General features: G+C 47.3%; 1 protein-coding gene across 5 annotated transcripts in view; it reads left to right on the top strand.

The window, feature by feature from the left end:
• LOC104017320 (USP6 N-terminal-like protein) overlaps positions 1–19,490 on the top strand; it is an 83,279-nt gene that overhangs the window by 30,038 nt on the left and 33,751 nt on the right. For 3 of the 5 annotated variants that reach the window (XR_015701884.1, XM_087745880.1, XM_087745877.1), the window contains exon 3: positions 17,459–17,743. The gene's annotated coding sequence lies outside the window, so the exon portion shown is untranslated. Of the gene's footprint in view, positions 1–5,767; positions 6,035–17,458; positions 17,744–18,739; positions 18,873–19,490 lie in introns of those variants that run through there. The other 2 variants (XM_009470339.2, XM_087745878.1) reach the window with 2 other exon arrangements.

Genomic DNA, 19,490 nt, shown 5'->3' with positions numbered 1-19,490 from the left:
CATGCATGTCACAGTGGCAATGGGGGCGTCTCATGTAAGCCCCTTGTTATTTTAGCTTTTTTTCTTTGCTGCTCACATAAGTTTAAGACTCCTTTTAATATTATTCCCCTGTATTTAGAAATAAGGGCACAATAGTTCAGGCTCTGAACACCTTCAGTCTTTGCATGTCTCACAAGATGCCTAGAAGGCATGCTGGTACCTGGTTTTACAGCCCTATGTCCAACACGAGCTAGGCTGACCCATCTGGTTTTGAGCATTTTGCCAAATTGTTGTTGTCTTGTTTTCCTTTACAAGCTTTCTCCTGTTTTCCTCCTGAAAAATAACACAGTGGATGGTGGCAGGAGCAGAATCAGGGAATTCAAAGTTAACTGCTGAGCTTGTCCTCAGTTCACCCCTCTCATATCTCTCACCATGGCAGCCCGCGTTAGCAAAGATGATGTTTTGTTAGCCAGAAGAAATAAATTTTCTGCTGCGTGAGGAATCGGCTAATCATTACATGCCTTGGTTTCCCCATTTAAGAATATGTTCTTTAAATCTTTAAAACCGCCTGTCTTCTCCCAAGCTTGCGTCTCTGTCAAACGTGCATGAATTTTGTTATAAAGTCCTCTACAGCAGTGCTATCGTGAATCTGACGCTGTTTGCTGCAGAGAGGCGCGAAGTGTCTTTCTGTGCACCATTTGGGGAATAGCCCCCTTAACAGGATAGAACTTGGAAGTTTTCAATTTTTTAAATTTTTTTTGTGGGGTATTTTTGCAGACATTGTGGTTAAAGGCTTCTGTTTTTAAAACCTTAAATCTTGGAACATGGCTCAGTAACAGTATGTAGTGGAATTTGGCAAAAAGTCTGCTAAAATTTTATGTAAGGGATAGTGGAACAGTTCGGTCATGTTAAAGTTGTTAGACTTTCTGCTGCTGGTGTGTGTAGTTTGTTTTTGTTTTTTTTTTTTTTTAATGAATGCAGAGCTATGAATGTTTTTCTTTTTTAAAAAACAAATGATGTGCCTTCCATCCTAGACAAATGTCCCTTTTTTTTGATGGTGTTTTTTTCCTAGTTAATGGCTTTTTTAATGGGAGCTGCCCTGTTCTTTCCATCTGATCTTTGTGCCCACACCTCTGAATGTTTCCATTTCAGAAAGGAGATGGATGCTGGTGCCAGCAGATGAACTTCAAAAGCTGCCATGCAGGGAAGTGTTACAGTTCTGAGGTGTTGGGAATGAGCAAGGGGGGGAAAAAAAAACCACCACCACCAAAACCCCTTAAACTTTTACTGCCATGCAAAGATAACAGAAGAACTTGCTTCTTGGTTCCTCTGGTCCTTGTCATGCTAAAATACTGGCACTGAATAATCCTGTCATCCCCTAAAAAGAATTGGAGAGATTTAGGAGCCCTCAATAGAAAATATGATGTTTTACCTATTGAATGCTGCAGTTGTGCTGTTGTGCTCAGTGACTTAAAATGGGACTTTTGGGTGCTGCTTAGCTGCAGGACACAGGTAAGGTCTCTCTTTCTCCATACGCCATCATATTGCTGGTGTTTTTCACACCGCAGATCCAAGTGGTACCCAGTAGTCATGCTTGCCCCCATCCCTGGTGCCCAACTCCAGCCATCCTGGTGGAGCTGAGTTTGAATTAAGCAATGTTTTTCTGTCCAAGCCTCCTAAGAGTCTATTGAGAGGGAAGGGGAGTGGCTTTTTTCAAGAGCAGCTGAATGCAATGCCTTGGTTACCATGGTTTTTAAAATTGAATACTTCAGAGGATGTACAAAAGCATCTTTAGCACTTGCAGTACAAGGAGAATGAAAGGACCTAGATTATGTCAGCACTGCAGCGGAGGCTTAAATGAGTGTCATTCATTTATTGTTAGGAGGTGACCCAATATGGATTGTTTTTATGGGGTGGGAGGGGAGAATGGACCTGTGTCAGATGACTTCTGAGCCTTAAATGTACTTACAGGCTTTGTGTAGGCATTGCATTGGCTCCCGCTGGGTAAACGGCGCCCTTTGGAGGGTGTCCCCCGTCTACTGGCGCGGTCACTCATCCTGCCCTTCCTGGCTAGACATGCGCTGCCAGAAGGGGTTGATTCATGCCATGTCTCTCTGTGCAGCGTTGATTGGATGGGGAAAAAATGAGTTGTTGGACAGAACCTGCCCAGATGATTTTTATTTATTTTATTGCATTTTCTTGCAAGGCTTTTAAAGCCTCCAGTTACTATATAATTTTCAGATCAGTTCCAGCCAAGCAGATCCTTAGCTGAACATTTTGGCCCTGCAAAGGACTGGTGAAGGTATTAGGTCGGTAAGTCTGCACACAGCGGGATGCTTCTCTTTTTGCTTTTTTCCCCTCTTTCCTGTAAAATGATGGGCGGTCTGTTTTAAGCGCCACCTGTGTCACGGTCTGCTGTCCCCTTCTTTTCTCCTGACTGAGATGGCAATGAAGAACTTCCTTTTCATCTTAAAGGACTTTGAAAGTTGGGTGTTAGGGTCCACTGCCGCTGTCCGCATCTTCTTCTGGAAGGCTCCCACCTGTCTTGTAAACAATTTTGGTCCTGCTGGGAGGAATACACCATCTGGAGATTCTGTGAAGGACGTCATTTCTCGAATTATCTTCGGCCAGTTCCCACCCCAAGTGTTCCTGTAGTTATTACATCAAGCTCAACCCTGATGATGCAAACTGCTTTGAGAAGGGTCCAGAGCAGAAGCTGCTGTGGGCTTAAACCCATCTGCAAATCAGGGGGGGGAGAAGATAAACAGGGAAAACTGATGAGGAACAGGAGCTTGGAGAAGCTCAGCCTTTCCAGCAAACACTCCTTTCTAGTTCAGGTGGGCCTTGTGTGAAGACTGGTGGAAATCTGAGTTTCATTGTAAATGTGTTAGCAGCATTCCCATTCATTTCAGTGGAGCCAGGGTTGTGTCCTCCAGCTAACCAATGCTGTAAGCCTGTGCCTCTTCCTCTGGAGAGGCAGGTCTGCCTCTCATCCTCTGCAGCCTTCAGGAGGGAGCCCTTTCCCCATGAAGAGGGGGAGAAAGGTATCCATCCCTTCCTGCAGCTGTCCGAGTAAGGCACAGGCTGGTCTGCTCCAGGGGAGCTGCACCCCAGCTCCGGTGGGGTTCAGCAGGGTGGTCACCAGAGCACTTGCCAGAGGAGGAGAGGGCTGCAAGCGCTTGGAGGGACTGTCTGGATTTGCTCCTTTGGAGATACCATCAGCTGCAAAGCCTGGATGTGTCCAAGCACCAATGCATCCAAGCCCAGGCTGCGCTGGTGCCAGCTGACTTCTGCATTGAGGGAGGTTGTTGCTCTGTAGGAATCAGCATCTGATGCTTTTAGGTTTGCAGAGAACCTGCTGGCTGGGAAAGTTTTCTTGTTTGTGGGCAAAAGTATCAAAATTATGTTAAATGCAGGTGTACTGCACAGCTGGAGGCGAGGACAGGTGGATGGTCTCATGGGGCACAGTCCCTGGGGTCTGCCAGCACACCAAGGTCAGAGTGGCCAAGTTGCCTGCAGCAGCTGCAGAGTTGAGCATGTCGGGGCAAGCTGGCATTTCCCCCTTTCCCTGGCTTTTCCGGGGGTAGGGATGGCAGGTTTTGGTAACTAAAGGCTTCATACAGAGAAGTCTCTCGTGGGATATGTGAACCCAAGTTCAGGCCTGGATGTGTCCCTTTTCTGTCCATAGGAGCTTTAGGCTGGTTATTGTGTTCAGTTTGTTTTTCTTCCTGAATCAAATTTGGTAATGCTGGTCCAAGTAAAGGATAATGAAAACTAAATAACTTGCCCTACCTCTTACACAGCCACTGCTGTGTATAGTTAGTAATTTAATGAGAAATGAGGCAAGGCAGAGCTCATTTTGCTTTCCTATGACCAAGGACTTAGGAGTAAGATTGGATAGCAACTGGGTGTGATGTTGTGGTCTTTAGGGCAAGACCACAGGAAATCCATTGTATTCCTTTGAACAGGATGGAGCATTTCACGTGATTGGTGGTTTTTTTTAAACTTTAATTCTGTAATCTCAATCCGTTATCTTATAGCAGGAAGACTTCCTAAGCTTGGAAATATTTCATCTGCTCTGGGAGCAAAAGACTCCATCTTGGTCTGTCTGGGGAGCTCTGGCTGTCCCGCTGGTGTGGGGCATCTTGTTTAGCAGATGCTGGGGGCTGCTGTGCCGAGGGCAATGCATTGAATCACCTTTAACTTGCATTAGGGCTGGAGGCTTTTTTTGTTGCAGTGGTCTGCTGCTGTTGAGAGATGTTGTCTTTCTGGCTCGCCTCCAAGGTATGTTGTGGGCTGTGTAGTGCTTGCTGACACAGACCTCCCCCAAACTTCCCCTCTGCTGTGTCTCTTGTACCTGAGAAGTTGCTCCAAAGCAGCTTTCCACTGCATCTTCCCACTCAGTGAAATCTGTCTGTAGGGGCGGTCTGTCATTCATCTGTCCTGACTGGTAAGCTGACTCCTTCCAGAGCTCACTGGGATTTCAGAAGGAATAAAAAAAATATCTTTAACGTCAGTGGCTTTGCATCAGGAGGATTATTACTTTTTCCTTCGTCCTGACAGCTTTTCTCCTAGACTTTTCAGGCATGTGCAGATTATAATTTAATTTCCTCTTGAATTTAACAGCTGTAAAAGGACTAAAATCAGCGGCTGGTTGGAGTTGTGATTGGGGATGCAGAAACTTTCATGCCCTTCTCTTCTAGAGCAGATAATGCTTCAGGTGCAAAGGAAAGAGGAGAGCTGTTCTGTAAAGCAATCCGCTGCACGTTTGCAACCAGAGTCCTGTTTCAAGCCCTATGGGGTAATGTTTTGGGATACTCTCTTAATCTCACGTGTGACCCTCAGCTTTTAAAGAGCACAGCTCAGTCTGCTTCGTTACCTTGCCAAGTTTGAGTCGCGTGTGCTGTGGTCCACAAGCCTGGAGAGTGGCTTTTCTGCCACTGCACTTCGCCCCGATGCTTTTAACCTGGTTTCAGTGCAACACCCCTGCCTGCTTTTTCCCTAATAACCTCTTGCCCTGTTTCAGCTAAATTTTTATGGGGTAGAAACCCTGCAGAGTTAATTTTCTACTTGCTGGAGAGATGCAGTCCTAAGTTAACGGCTCACCCTGAAGGAAGACAGATGGGGCTCTGGCAGCCCTGTCAGCTTCTCATATGCCAGCAGCCCATCAAGGGTAGAAACAGTATGTCTGGTGGCTCGTCACTGGAGATGATGAAGAGGTTATTAGTGTATTCCACAGGGGTGGTAAGACTCAGGGGATGCAGGGAATGACTCCTTAGAAAGTTGGGCTGCAGTAGTTAAGGTGTCCACAGAATAGCTCACACCTGCACCCCACTCTTACGTCTAGTTTGGAGGGAGGTTGGGGGGCGGTGGAGCCACCCAATGCCCTGCGGCGCAGATGGGAGAGCCTGCGGATGAGCTGTGGCGCTGCCACGCAAAGCGGGCGACATCTTTGAGCATTCCTGGCGTGGCCGGGTGAGGAAGTCCACTGAGGCTGGCGCTGGCTTGCTCATCCGCTGTGTGGGCTCCGACTCCTCGCTCTTGTGTCCTGAAGCCCCGGGGGAGCATGAGCTCTGAGGCTCCTGCAAGACAAAAGGCAAAGTGCTACAAACCACAACAGTTTCCACTCTAAAAATACCATAAAAGGCTGTGTCCTTAGAAGCTGGGCATGGGAGCAGTTCCCACCCACATTACTGCAGCATGAGTCACTAGGCTATTGCAACTGCTCTCCATGGGGATGCCCGGCTGAAGATGCAGCGAGGAGCAGAGGGAGGAAGGGGAACCGCTCCGTAGCGCTGTGGAAGTGATGAAGAGTTACGAAGAAGAGGATGACACGCAGGCACACATGAACTCAGCTGAACTGCCGGATAGTTTTGATTTCGTTAGTATTTTTTTTTTTGAGAACTTCCAGCAAATGCTGCTTGCTGATGATTTGAGCTTAAGGTGTTTGCAGCCAAGAGTCTTCTGAATATGCAGGAACCCCCAGTTTGCTTTTAGGAAGCACAGTAATTGCAGCATGAATAATATGAAGCTGGAAAACCCCTCTGATGTGGAAGTATGTTTTATTTACTCTCTTTAAGCAAAGTTTTTCTCTCCCTATCCTCCCTCCTTGTCTTCATCCTTCTCTCCCCTACTCTGGAAATAGGCTGCACTTCCTTGTGACAGATGGTGTAAAAACACATCTCCCTTACGTTACATGCTGCTCTTACCCGTGCTTTTTATCCAACATGCAGGTATTGGGGAGTAAATTTGGGTTTGTTTTGGTTTCTTTTCTGAGACACCGCCCACCTGCCCTGGCCCCGGCAATGGTATGGTTATTGTTTTCCCTTTTCCTTCCCTTCTGCTTGATGAAGTCGTGGCTATCGGGGTTTACTGGATTAAGTTTGTCAGTGGGAAATTCTATAAAAAGCTTCCTTTATTTAGATGCCAACCCAGTAATGACATCACATGGGCATGTCTTCCAAGTTCCTCTGGGCTGAGCGGATGGAGGGAGGTGGTGGCCGTGAAGCTGAGCCCTGCGTCTTTCCCAGTGCATCCCCGTGGTCCTGCTTGGTGGCTGTCCTTCAAAGTAATCCCAATCCTCCTCCATGGAGAGCACAGGGAGGTCCCCCAGAAGACTGGTGTGCCTCCTTTAGCAAACTTTTTAACAGTATAACATAGCTGTGGTTGTCTTCCTGCTCATCGCTTCCAGGTTAGTCCTTTGAAGTGCTTTTTGGTGGGTATTCACCCTGGCTTCTCAGGGAAGCAGCAGGCTTGCAGGCTCGATATCTTTGATGCTATTAAATTTTGCATCAGGCCAGTTTCAAATAAACTTGACAGGGGAGCAGGTGGACTAAAGGTACAAATGCCTGCATGGACAGGCAGAGAGCAGGAGGAATGGGCACATATGAGGTGTGCTGCTTGTTTTATGGTGAAGGGAAGGGGGCAGCTGGGGTGGACAGCAGGGCAAGAGTTGGCCACCAAAGTAAGGGACTGACAAAATTATTTTTTTGTGTGTGGTTTCTTAAAAAAGTATTGTTTTGAGCGTTTCTGAATGGGGGAAAGGTGTATATTTGTTAAGGGTTAGAAAGGAAAGAGTGTGACCTGGACAAGGTTTCTGGACCTTCTGAAGAAGTTGTTCCTGGGTTTCATTTATATCTTTGGAGGAAAAAGCGTGCTGTGGTGTGCTAACCTTCCCTTTGTACATTCTCAGTTTGTTAAAATGTTAGCACAGGCGTTCCCTTACCTGCCTGCAGTAATTCCTGGGTATTTTTCTACGTGATCAATAAACCAGAGCTTATTTAAGCAATGAAATGGTACAAAACTCTCTGCTGGGAGGCATTAAATTGACTCGCTTCATTCTGCCCATCCTACTGTTGAAGGAAGCCATCAGGTTGCTGTACGTCATGACTATTCTGCTGTCCACCAAACATTGATTACACTCTTTAGAGCTGAGAGGATTTTGGGCAGCAGACTGAGTAACCAGTTCAGTCGGTCTGTAATGCAGATTTTTCCAGTCCTACGTAGGATCTGGGTCAGACGAGAGGCGGTTTCCAGCCCTGTGCCTATGCTTGCTCTGCTTGTTGACGTTATCTCCTTCCCACGTTCTCCGCCTCGATACTCCGAAGTATTAAAAAATAAAAATAAATCCATATTGCACAAACACTCTGCCATTCGATATGGGTGGCCAAAATACTTTGTTCTCTTTAGAAAGTTATTTTGCAAAGTTAGATTGTGCTAGAAGAAAAAACAGATTTGCAGATGCCAGTTTCAGACAGTATCTTACCATCAGATGGCACACAAAAGCGGGATCTTTGAGGCAGCAAACAAGGTATTTTCCCAAGGTCTCTTGTGTTCCTTGGAAAGAAAATGTAGTGTTCAAAATACCACCTTAGTTAAAAAACAAGCAAACATGTTTTTACCATTGGGAAGTGACATCTGATAATGTTTTCTCTAAAGAAGGGGTGTGGGGATCGGGTATTTTTAGCTGCAGCTATTCTCAAGTTTTTCTTTCATGGCCTTCTCTTAATACCACATTTCTCTAACACTTTTGTTAGAAGTTTTTGTAGTTCCAGAAGCTTTTTCAGCCAAAGGCATGTTGCTGGGGGGAGGAGAAGATGGACGAGCAGCCCACGGGCAGGAGAAGTATTGAAATCTGTTTTCTGGTGGATTTTGGCGCCTAAGAAGGCGCAATGTTAGAGTTGTGTGCATCTCGTGAGGGACCTTTCCCAGGACAGAGGGGTGGCTTGTGCTTCAGCTTTTGCCCCAGCTGCAGCAACTATAAGATTGCTACTGCCTACTTCTTAAAAGCAGTTGAGAATGGGATCAAAAAACTGAATTTGAAGAAAAGGTTGGAAGAGGAAAGCTTGGACAGAGGAATGACATGCTGATGGAGATGCTGTAGTACAGGAATCCCATGGGAGTACAGGCGTAAGGAATGACAGCTTACATTTCGGGTCTTTGTGTAGTGGTTTGGGCTGTGGCTGACTGTCTGGAGATGCTTGGGACTTACCTGCAAATATTGTTGTCTCTGAGATAAGAGAGCCAACAAATTCCTGTGTAAAACCTGAAGGTGATCTTCATCAGTCCACAGGCTGCTGGGCTTCTCTTTGCCTGATATCTATGGACTGAAAAGCCAGCACAGATCATGGGGGTTAGATGAGCTGGCCCTGGGCTTTTGCAAACATCAAAGTGGCCATGAAAAAGCTTCTCAAAGAGCAGTGGTATAAAAAGCAGGAGAGGAGAAGCATTTTCAGGTTGGGTTGCTGATGCTGTCTGTCTCTTGGTAGTTACCGGCGGAGATGGTCAAGCTTTCCAAAGAAAACTGCACAGTTAGGTGTTTCTCCACACTTGCCTCTGATGACATTGGGTGAGGAAAGCAATTAAGCTGAGTGTAAATAATAAGCACATGCCACGTGACCGCAGGCAGGAGGAAGGACAAGCAAGAGGTGTCTGTGCTGCATCCGTGGTGTGCTGCTGCATGGCGGTGGGCATCGGGGAAGCTGAACCCTGATGTGGGGCTGGAGAGGTGTCTGGCTTAAGCTGAGCCTGGGGAAGGGACAAGGAAGGTGTTTAAGTGATTGTTTACTTGTTTATATATTTTTTTTTCTCAATACCCAAATCAGTGATGAGGCGTTTCTGCTAATAGGCAATAAATGAAATGAAGGAAACATTCCCTGAGCTGCGACTGTTTTATTTGCCAACAAGTCCTTTCATGCTGTGGTGCCTTTTTAGTGACCACAAGCACTGTCAGAAATGACAGCCCAATCTACTGAAGGTGTCAACACCACACACGGTCACTGGCCCAGCCTTGAGTAAGGGAAAAAAAAAAAAAAAGGGTTGCTGCTCCCTGAAACACCAAGCCCACATCCTGCAGCTGCCGACAGGGGAGAGCGAGGGTGCGAGGGTATGGGGATACTTGCAAGCCCCATGCTGCTCCGGAGCTGGGCAGGACTTGCCACAGTAAAGAGGATCTTTCTTGGAAGAGGTTATGGATCACTTAACACCAGAAACTTGCCAAAGTGGTCTTTTTTTTTTTTTTCCCCCCTGTGTTCTTGGACCAAGAATTTACTTATTTATTTTGAAGCTCATGCTTTCAAAATCTGTTCAGTCTTTGGTAGAGCCTCATGCCAAACCAATTGCCAGAGTTAAGACCTGACCTTTCCTCTTCTGGATGAGACCTCCTGGGAGCTTTCACCAGCAGATAGTGCGGGGCTGGTGCTGAGCTCCTGCGGAAGCGTGATGTCTGTGACTCTGCATTTTCCCTTATATTGGTTTCGGGGTACGGAGTGGCTGTCTGAGTAATGCTTTCATTGCAGGGAACTGCCACGTGTATACGGAAGCTGTTTGGGCTTGGCAACAGCCGTGCTGAGCAGATTTCAGCTAGGAGTTTGCAATATGTCAGCTTGGGTCGTGGTAGTTGAGTATTTCATATCCTGAATAATACTTGGACTTTTGGTGCCATTCTTGGTTTTAGGACCTGACACTTGATACTCTGGTTGCTTAAAAAAAAAAAAAAAAAGTGACCAAGTGTGTGCATGCATTCAGTGCTTTTTTTGGGAACTGTAAGCTTGGCACTGTGTTTTCGTATGACTCCTGTGTTTAACTCCGCATCACTCATTGGCAGGAGTTCCACGGGCTTAGTGCCTGGTGTGAGAGTGTGTCCTTTGGTCGCTGAATAAAAGAGCAGCATCAGCAAGAGTGGAAGTTTCATCCGGGTGGTTTTGGGGTGAAACAAGGTGATAAGGGATCTGGCAGGAAGGAAGCGCGGTGCGTGGTGAGAAGAGAGAAACAGCAGATACTCAAAGTATAATACTCAGAGTATGATACAGCAGATACTCAGAGTGGGTGGGGTATCTTCTGGAGATGGTGTGCAGCTAGAAAACAGGGGCAGCCACTTGAAGCCAGGTCAGTGGTGCAGAGTTGGCCCTGTCTCTTCAGGCCACGCAGCTGGAGCATCATCTCCTCCGCAGGACATGTAAGGTGATGGAGGAGATGCTGGAGCATGCAGTCCCCAGCAGGGATGGGGAGGGCAGGACCAGGCTGCGCCTGGGTCTGGGCTGGGTTTGCCAGGTGGGCTCTGAAGGGCCTCTGTCCCAAATCAGCCCTGCTGCTTTTCGTTGGGAGTGAGCCTGTTTTTCTACTGAAAACCCTTCCGAAACAAGGAGGGGAGAAACAATCTGTGAAAGCAAATATTTTCTGATAACGGTGAGCAACAATACAATCTTTTGTTTTCTGTCAATGGAAGGAAGTGGGAGAAACACGTAATAGCTTTAGTGCAGCACAGGCTTTAACTGCTGCAAAGGAGATTTAGTGTTCTCCCTCCTGTAGTGGTCCTAGGAGAGGATCTGGTGGGGAGATAGCTATAAGGAGAGGATAGGCTGCTTAGAGCAGGTGGGAAAGGCACTGCTTTTGTTTTGCTGCAGCCGTGCATCTGTCTGAAGCAGGTGCTGAAGGAAGGTCTGTGACCAGGGAACCGAGATGGCAATCCAGGTCCGGGCTTATATGGGAACTGGGAAGATGGCCTCCTTGGTTTGTACTCAGCCAGGACAAGACTGAAGCAACTGTGCTTCAGTTAAGTGTGGGCTCACAGAGGCTCCTCTCTACTCAACTAACGGTGATGATAAAGAGCGAACCAGCTCTGATCTCTGCTCTCTGGAAAAATCCTTCCTGCTGAAGGACTTGATGTTTTGTAAAAAATAAAATGCAAAAAAACTCCCATGCAATAGCTATTCTGTTTTGAAGATCTGCAGGCATGTTTTAACTTGAGCACGGATCTTATTCTTTGTGTTGGCCCCACTCTTAAGGGAAAAAAAAAAGTGATTTCTTTGTGCCTTTCCTATCAAAACATCCCCCACTGCCCTCAGATGCTTTTTTATTGACAACTTCCCTTTTCCAAGCCTTGCACAGCTGCACTTTAGTAGGATGCATTCAGCTCTCCCAAGTTTTGATCTTGGAGCAGGAAGGTTCCCACTTCCCAAGCTGCCAAGTAAATCATCATCCTGCTTGCAAATCTCTTGTAGCAATTGACTGAAATTTTGTGTTTATAAGTGAATATGTTTTAAGTGAACTGTCTAGTTGTTGCTTTATTGGGTGAATGTTAAAGCATTTTTAAAGTAAATGCATCTTTCAAGTTCAAATTATCCCCCCACCCCTCAGCTGAGCATGTCTTCAGCTAGGTAAGACTGCATCTTGAAACAGAGGTGATACCTGAGTTGTGTTCGTTTGTTTCCTGGGCAGAACAGCATCTGCTGCTGCTTGTATGGGCAGCCTTGCATGGGTCTCCATCATACCAAATGCTTGTCCTTATATCACTGCCACAGGCTCTCATCTACTTAAACTTCTCCCTATGCTTTTTATCTCATCCGAGAAGGGGTTTTGTAGTTTTTTTAGTTCTTCCATGCGTACTGTCAACTTCCCCATGCAAGCTCCAGCTTTCACTAGAAAAACCCTTCTCAAACATTTTCATTAACAGACTTGAGCCCTGCTGTGGTCTCCTTTGACTTGCTTTTATCCTGTTTCTGTTGATGCCCATTATTCACATCAGAAATGCTGAGGACATGGAAAACGGTGAATGTAGGTAATGGATCCACTGCGGTTTTGAGCGTTGGTTTTTCTCGAGTTCCTTGTGTTGCTTTCTCAAGCATATTTGATCAAAAGTGCTGCCTGAATGCCTCTGAAAAACTAGAAATGGAAAGATTTCGTCTGGTTTGATGTCTGGCCATGTCACGTGGCTCACTCGGTACTGGGCTCCATGGTGGCACCTGTGGGTTCGGGTCCACACCAGACCTGCTTGGGGCTCTCCATGCACCATGTGGAGCTGGACTCCAAACACAGGCCTGGCGCAGGCCGTCCATTGTGCTGCCTTTCCGCCTTTGAGTCCCTTGTGGGGTAAAATGAGGAATGAGCCGGATGAAGTGCTTGGGCATGGCATTCTCTCCCCAGAAACCAAGTTGAATTCATGCCTCCTCCTGATGTTGTGATCACCACAGGAGGTTTCCAAACCAGGGGTGGGGAAGAGGCTGAGTCGGAAAACCTGAATTTTTGGTTCACACTGGTTTGAGGCAGCCTGGGGATGCTGGGGGCGTACGTCGTTACACAGTGGTACATGCCATGAAGTGTGGCAGTGCTCTGCCATCTCCCTGACGGAGGGGTGCGTGCTGGGGGCTTGGCCTTGCTGCCGCGGGTCAGGGGAAAGTGCTGCCGTTGTGGTAAAGCCCGTGAGACGTCAGCAGGGTGACATGAGCAATCCTTGCCGAGCCCTTCAGAGGCTGGTGTTTAGCTAATTAGGAAATACCCCAAGTGCTGAGGGTGCACTTGCAAGGAAAAAAAGTGTCATTGGGGGCTTTGGTGTGGACATGGGGCTGGTGGAGTAGGCAGGAGGACTCATTTTATCCCCCAAGCACATGTGCAAAGGCGCCAGCTGTTTACACCCACTGCACTGGGGACCAGTGTGGCTCTGCTCTGGGACTGGGGACTCCCCGTGCAGTGACAGGGAGATGTGCTCCGCAGTTGCACGGCGTTGTGGTTGGTGGTATGGACTCAGACCGCAGTTTCAGGGGCGCTGGTTCAGCTGCTGTTGATGGCCAGGAGCTGATGCTGCTTTGCCACTGGTCACTGCCTGGCGTGGCACCTCTCCAGCTGCCCGCTACCAGCACTAGGGCTTTGCCAGTGACCGGGAGGCTCGCATCCTCTTCCACACTTAGCTCTCACCAGTGTCCAGCACCAACCTGCCCGGCTGCATTTCCATCGCTCCCCTGAGCATCCTTTCATTGCACTTATATCTAAAGTACAGAAACTGTTATTGCAATAATATGGCTAACTCCAAAATATCGGTACCATTTCATTTTCCCTGGTTGGAAGGTTGCGTGTCTATTTCAACCGCAGCAGTTTCAATGGATACATTTTTAGTGTCAGGTTTAGTTTTACATTGACCACAGTAAAGCGGTAACAGCCAAATACGTTGTGAGTCGTAAGATGTTATTTTGAAGCCCTGACCAAATGACACAGATGTTGATTTCAACACTATTAAAGAAAAAATCAAGAGCTCGAGTTATTTTTATATTGACTCCTAAGCTGGCGAGCTGCTTTTAGCAGGGTATCCTACAAGACCATTGCTGTTTCATAAGCTGGAGCATTACGTCTGCCTTGAGTTTTCACCTCCAGTTGGATTTTATAAACATGTTTTCCACGAAGGGAAGAGGGGAGGTCTTCTTGTGTGAACTATTTCTTCAAAGGGAACACAACCATTAAATTTTCTTGTTTACATAAAATGTTGCTTTTGCACAAAAAAAATAGCAAAAATTCCTGCGACTGCTCAGTTGGGGTAATTTAGGAGTTATCAACAAGCAAAAAGGAAGGGAAAGGTTATGTTATAATTAAAAAGAGATTGCTTTCATACTCCTTAAAAAAAAATTTGTTTATCCTAACACTGTCCTGCCTATGGTTGAAGACTCCAAAAGAGCTTTGGGAGACATTTTCTCAGTACTTTCCAGTGTTGGATCAAATACTTCTTGTTTCCCTGAAGTTTTCTATTACTGGACATGCTTGCGTGGGGCTTTGGTAGAAGAAAATAAGTTAACAACAGCTCTCCCATTATTGTCCAGAGACGCTGTTTGAAGGTAATGCAAGTCCAAGGTACTGCCAGCAAAATGGTCAGGGAGTGTCCTCTGCCAAATACAAATAATTTACTGCATGGGGTTCTGTATTTGGAGGCGGTGTGAGCTGATCAAACTCATTAAAATGGTTGAAGGAATGAGGGTGGTACTCAGACAACCTCATTTAAAATACATATTTTCCTAGGGTGGTTGGACATTAGTCTGCGTCTGGGTCAGGCTAATGGCTCAAGCTGCCTCCCCTCCTAGAAATGGGGTGCAGCCAGGGGCTCTGGCAAGTGGTGCAAGACCCATATGGTCAGCGTAGGTCTCACTTTAACTCAACTTGTATATCTATAACTTATAAATCATTCACCTCAATGATTATTTTGGGTGAGTTTCCCACAGACAAGCTGCGTCTCATTGTTAGTGGATTTTTAACTTCCTACCCATTTATTTCATCGGCTGTCCCAGTGACTTTATGTAGTGGTACATTTGTTATTTCCTTATTTGTGTTTTAAAAGAGATGCTGCCTCTCTGTGCCAAGGAGAGCACAGGGTGCTGGCAGCATGATAGCTTATCTTTGCATCCTTGTTCTTTTGGTTTTGGCTAGTGACCATCGCTATCTCCACAGTGCCCAGGATGACATCTTGGGTCCTGGCTGATGATACCTATGTCCTCAGCCTGCTGCTTCGGGCATGTGTTAGGTGTGGGTGGCCTCTAGCTGGCAGCGGCTGCCGAGCCAAAAAGCAGGAAAAGTTTTAAATAGCAAAAGGAGATGTAATTAGAGCTTTTAGCTTACCTAAAATTGCCATGTATAGCTGGAGGCAAGAATGACCATGGCGATGGTAAAAGGGAAGAGTAACGTGTCCCGTGGTGTTGCTACATGGATCAAAAAGAATAAAATACAATATTTTGAGAGGAATGCATGTCCAAGTAGAGAATCACCATCGTCGTAGCTTCATTTTGGAAGTTTATGGTTAAAGAAATGTAAACTCCTCTTCCAGTCTTAAGCAGACAGAAGCAGCCAGTTCCTAAGCTCTGTGTTTATACAGTTCCTTTCCAGGTCAGTGCATTACCAGAAAAAAGGGGATCCCCCCCTCCCCCTGTCCCCATCCCCCTGTCGTTCCCCCCCCCTGCTTCTCTGGAAGACACTGGAATGGAGGAAGGAGGGAATGCAGAGAGAAGATTAGTCTTCAATTCCTAAAGCAGCAGGTGGACTTTTGCATTTTTCAGTTTATTTCTCTTTTTTTTAATGAGAAATCATTTAAATAATGATGCTTTGGGGGAAAAAAACCCAAACAACTCATGCATTTGGGGGCTTTTGTGCTGTTTTTTGTTTGTTTGTGTTTTTTTGCTATTGTCTGGAGAAGATGAGTTCCTGTCAAGAAGAGCTTAAAAAAAATGTTTGGATGCTCTTTTATTCCCCATGAGGTCTAAAAATAGAAGCTGACGAAGAATTGCTTGTAGAGTTGCTGTTCTGCTTGGAGGGTTTAGCTTAAGTCTAAAGCCGCCTCTTCTGACATTGCAACAGCTGAGCTTTGCAGAAGCACCAATGCTGGGCTTACTGAGCATAAGCAGGGAAGAGAGCAAATCTGTTTATGAGCCCTCTTGCTTCTCTTCTCCCATCTCCATCCTTGGGCAGAAGACCTTAACCTGAGCGCCAAGGCACAGCGCAAAAAAATGTGTGTGAAAATGACAGTGAGACGTAAGTGCTGGGAGCACCGGAAGGATGGTGGGGAGAGGGCTGAGGTTTTATTTAATGGCAGCGCTGCTGCGCACGCTGGTAGTGTTGGGGGGTGGGTAGCATGTAAATGCAGCCTTACATAGTTTTTTAGTTATTTCTATAACTAAAAGATTTGGCCAATGTATTGGGGTTTCACGGTATTGCCATAGTCTAGTGGAAAAGTATTATCATCGTTGTGACCACAGCTTGCCATCGTACTTTAAAAGCTTGGTGCAAATTGGGAGAACAGAGGCAAGTGTACATAATCTGCATTATAATGTGTGTAAGCCACATCATAAGCTACTCCGTGATAACGTATATATAATGTAATCTGTGTTATAGGTTACTTGATGATAAAGGTGGCCACCTCTGAAAGGGTGTGAAGTCTTCTGCACTTTGGAATCTCCGAGTCATTGTTGACTTGGAAGGGTGACAGCGGGGAAATTCAGCACAGGACAGCCCAGGAATGTGGGAAAAGTCCATTTACAGGTGCTTGTGAGGAGGATCAGAGGAGAGGTGGTGTTATTAAAGTGGCTGCTCATGACGAAAGTGAGCTGTGCTTCCTTTCCCCGGCATCAGCGCATGCTTCCCTCTCCCGGCACTTGCTGGCTTCAAACAGAAGCATTGCACTTTGGGGTGATGTCTTGATTTCACACTTGTGAAACCAGCACATTGCTTCTCTGGGTTGCTTAAGGTGAGAATTAAAAACTTGTTTTAAAAAAGTGATAGCTATATGTGGGGCTCTGGTGTCCTTTGAACTGCGTTAGCTGTTTGAATGTATCTGGCAGGAACCGCAAGTGCTGGAAGGTGGCTCAGGTGGTGCTGCTGTTGCCAGCTCTTCCGCCGTGTGAGTCGGTGATGTTGTGTTACTGGTCTTATCCTGGCCGAAGCCCCATATGCTGCTTCTCCTTTTCACTCTAGCTTGTTCCTGGAGGAATGGCCTGGACCCCCCCCATTGCATCCCTTCTTGGCAGCAAAGTGCTCTTAGATAGGCTGAAGTTGGGTCTAGTACTGTGCCTTTGTCTTGGGCAGGGGCATATTCTGCCTGCTGAGTTGCTGGTAGCATGTGTCTGCTGGTACAAAAGTGTGATGGACACTGAGATCTGCATGGGAAACTCCTCCATCCCCCAGCACTCAACCAGGCCAGAAGATGGGGTGAAACACAGCTCCCTGCTGCAAACCAGGTGCTGGGTTGTGTCTGAGCTGAGCATCCCTGGATAAGCATCCCGGACAACGTGATGTTGTGCAGCTGGAGGCACGCAGGCTGGTTTTCCAGTACACGGCACGTATAGTCAGATAGTTGTAAAACTCCTGCCCAGCCCCAAACAAAGTCCCTATAACGAGTCCTCTGTGTTAGTGCAAGTTCATGCTGGGCTGGGCTGATGCTATGAGTTGGGTGGGGAGGAAACTCATCCTGAAAAACCCACCGAATCGACAGATTCCGAGCATGACCCACACCAAGGGTTTTCTAGCAGCACAGATGAATGTAGTTTGCTTTCCGCCAGTGAGTGCCTTCCCGTTACAGCCTGTTCCTTCCCCACCAGGCTGAGATGCTGCCTTGCTGCCTGCTCCAATGGGACCTGCCTTTCCTCTGTGTGCAAAGACCCCCTGTGCTGGTAAAGCATAGAGCCTCTGCTGTGCCAGAACTGGAAAACTTCCCAACTTCTTATTTCCTTTGCAGTGACCCCAGGGGAAGAGAGAGCCCGCGTGTGGATTGCCTCCTGCCCTGCCTTTTCTCCCAGCTGCTCGCAGTGAGCTCTCATGCCGGAGGAGTGGAGGGTTGAGCCGCCACACTGAGCTGGGGCAGCACGAGTGAGGCCAAAGGACGTTTGGCTGGTGGGCTGCAGCGACCGCAGGTCCTTGCACCCTGCAGCGGAGATAACCAGCTCCTGCCAGGTAGATGCCTATAGGGGAGAGGACAACTCCAGCTGAACTGATGCATCTCGGCACCTGATACCAGGCTCAGGTAAGGGCACGTTGCTTGGAGCCGGGTTGCGTTTCCACACTTCCTTCTCCAAACTCACAGTCTGGCTCCAGAGCAGAATCGCCCCAAGAGCCATCATGTGCTGTGGGTACACATGCTAATAAATCAGCAGGATCTCATCTGCGATGATGCTGGACATTCTGGCTTGGGACATTGCTGGTGGCGTCAAAGCGAGTTGCAGTGGAGGTTCTCACTTGGGTGTTCCCAGTGCCTCTGCTAAGGGAGGTGAGCGTGTTTTTACCCAGTGCAGCATCGAGCTCAGTTTCGGATACAATGCAAGTTTACTGGGACAGGAGCTCATTTGAATTTTCTGTAACACATCTGCGACTCATATAAAGTGATCTATGGGCAGTCATTTTCAAAGACCCCGAGACAGTTAAAACATAAACCTCCTTGTAATTCAGCTGCCTTAGTGCTCCTTACGCTTTTAAAAAACTTGCTGTGTGCTCTTGAGTTCTTGTTGAAGTCAAGGAAATAAACATGCAAACAGGATCGCCTATATCTTGGTTCATCCTGCTTGATAGTAATTTCATTTCTGAAGTCGTAATTCACTTTGTGAGTGCAAGTCTGATTTCCTTTTCAGTAGCAGGGTTGTAAGCGAGTGCCAGATCTGAGCTAAGATTGGTGATGTGCAGTCCAGTGACGTGTTGTTTTGAAGCTGGTGCCTGGCTGGGGCATTTGCAGTCTGGGTTTGTTAATGAGAGAGGAGCTGCGGATGGGGATCAGCAGAAGTCCTCGATGCAAGTGCATTGAGTGTGTTGTCCATTTTGGGATTGAAATTTGGGTTTCTAGTAAAAAATACTGCAGCAGCTGCGATGCTGGAGGTGGGGACGCTGGCCGGGCTTGTACCAAGACCTCGGGAGCAGCTTGACTTCCGCGTGGGGAGCAAGGTCTCGCAAAGCAGAAGCTCTGCCTGCAGCCGGCGGCGCGTGGCCGTCACTTCCTCCTGCCGCTCGTCACCTCCCGAGCACACAGCCCTGCGTGCCGGTGCCTGCCTGCAACAGCCCGCAGCTCCTCCTGGATGTCTTGGGAGGCCCTGAGGTTTCCTTAGGCCATGGCGATGCAATCGAAGCAGACCCAAAGCTGCGCTCGTTTTGGCTGTGCTTAGTAGGTATGTGCAGTGGTGTAACCCTGGGGCTTTGCTTTTGAAAGGCTTTAAGCGCGTGGGAGAAGAGCCTCTGATGACAGCTGCCCTTGGCTCACAGCTGCAGACTGTGCCCCCCAGATTATACCAGGCAACCAGGATGGGGAGTTTGCTGTGAGCCAACAGCCTGCGTGGTTTCAAGTATGTCAAGATGCCTGTTTCATGCACTTGAAAAAACCCTGATAGGGTTTATTCAACTTTTTGCAGCTTGCTTTAGCCGCTTTGTAAGCAGACTGTTGCACCGCTTCGCGTGGCTGGGTTTATTCCAGGGCGTGCAAGCACACAAGTCACTGTTACAACTAGTAGTAGCTTTACACATAAGAGCAGTACTTTTGCTGGGAAGTGGCGCAGACTGCAGGTGCGCCTCATGCAAGGGTCTCACCTCTTAGCAGATGTTGTGTAAGCATTTCCACTTGCATAGATGCATGAGCATTTCCTTTAAGCCTGTTCCCCTAAAGGAAAAATTGCAGGCTTACACCATAGCTAAATATACAAAACGCTATGTTAAAATGTGCTTTTAAAATAGAAGGTGAAACAGAAATGGCAACTTGTTGAGTTTCGGCAGTGGTGGTTATGGCTGTAGTA

This window comes from Nipponia nippon, unplaced genomic scaffold (genome assembly GCF_047370975.1).
Source record: "Nipponia nippon isolate SJK-2023a ecotype South Korea unplaced genomic scaffold, ASM4737097v1 scaffold_10, whole genome shotgun sequence".
Classification (NCBI taxonomy): domain Eukaryota; kingdom Metazoa; phylum Chordata; class Aves; order Pelecaniformes; family Threskiornithidae; genus Nipponia; species Nipponia nippon.
Note: the sequence above shows the minus strand (reverse complement) of the source record. Positions and strands in the feature narration are given on the sequence as shown.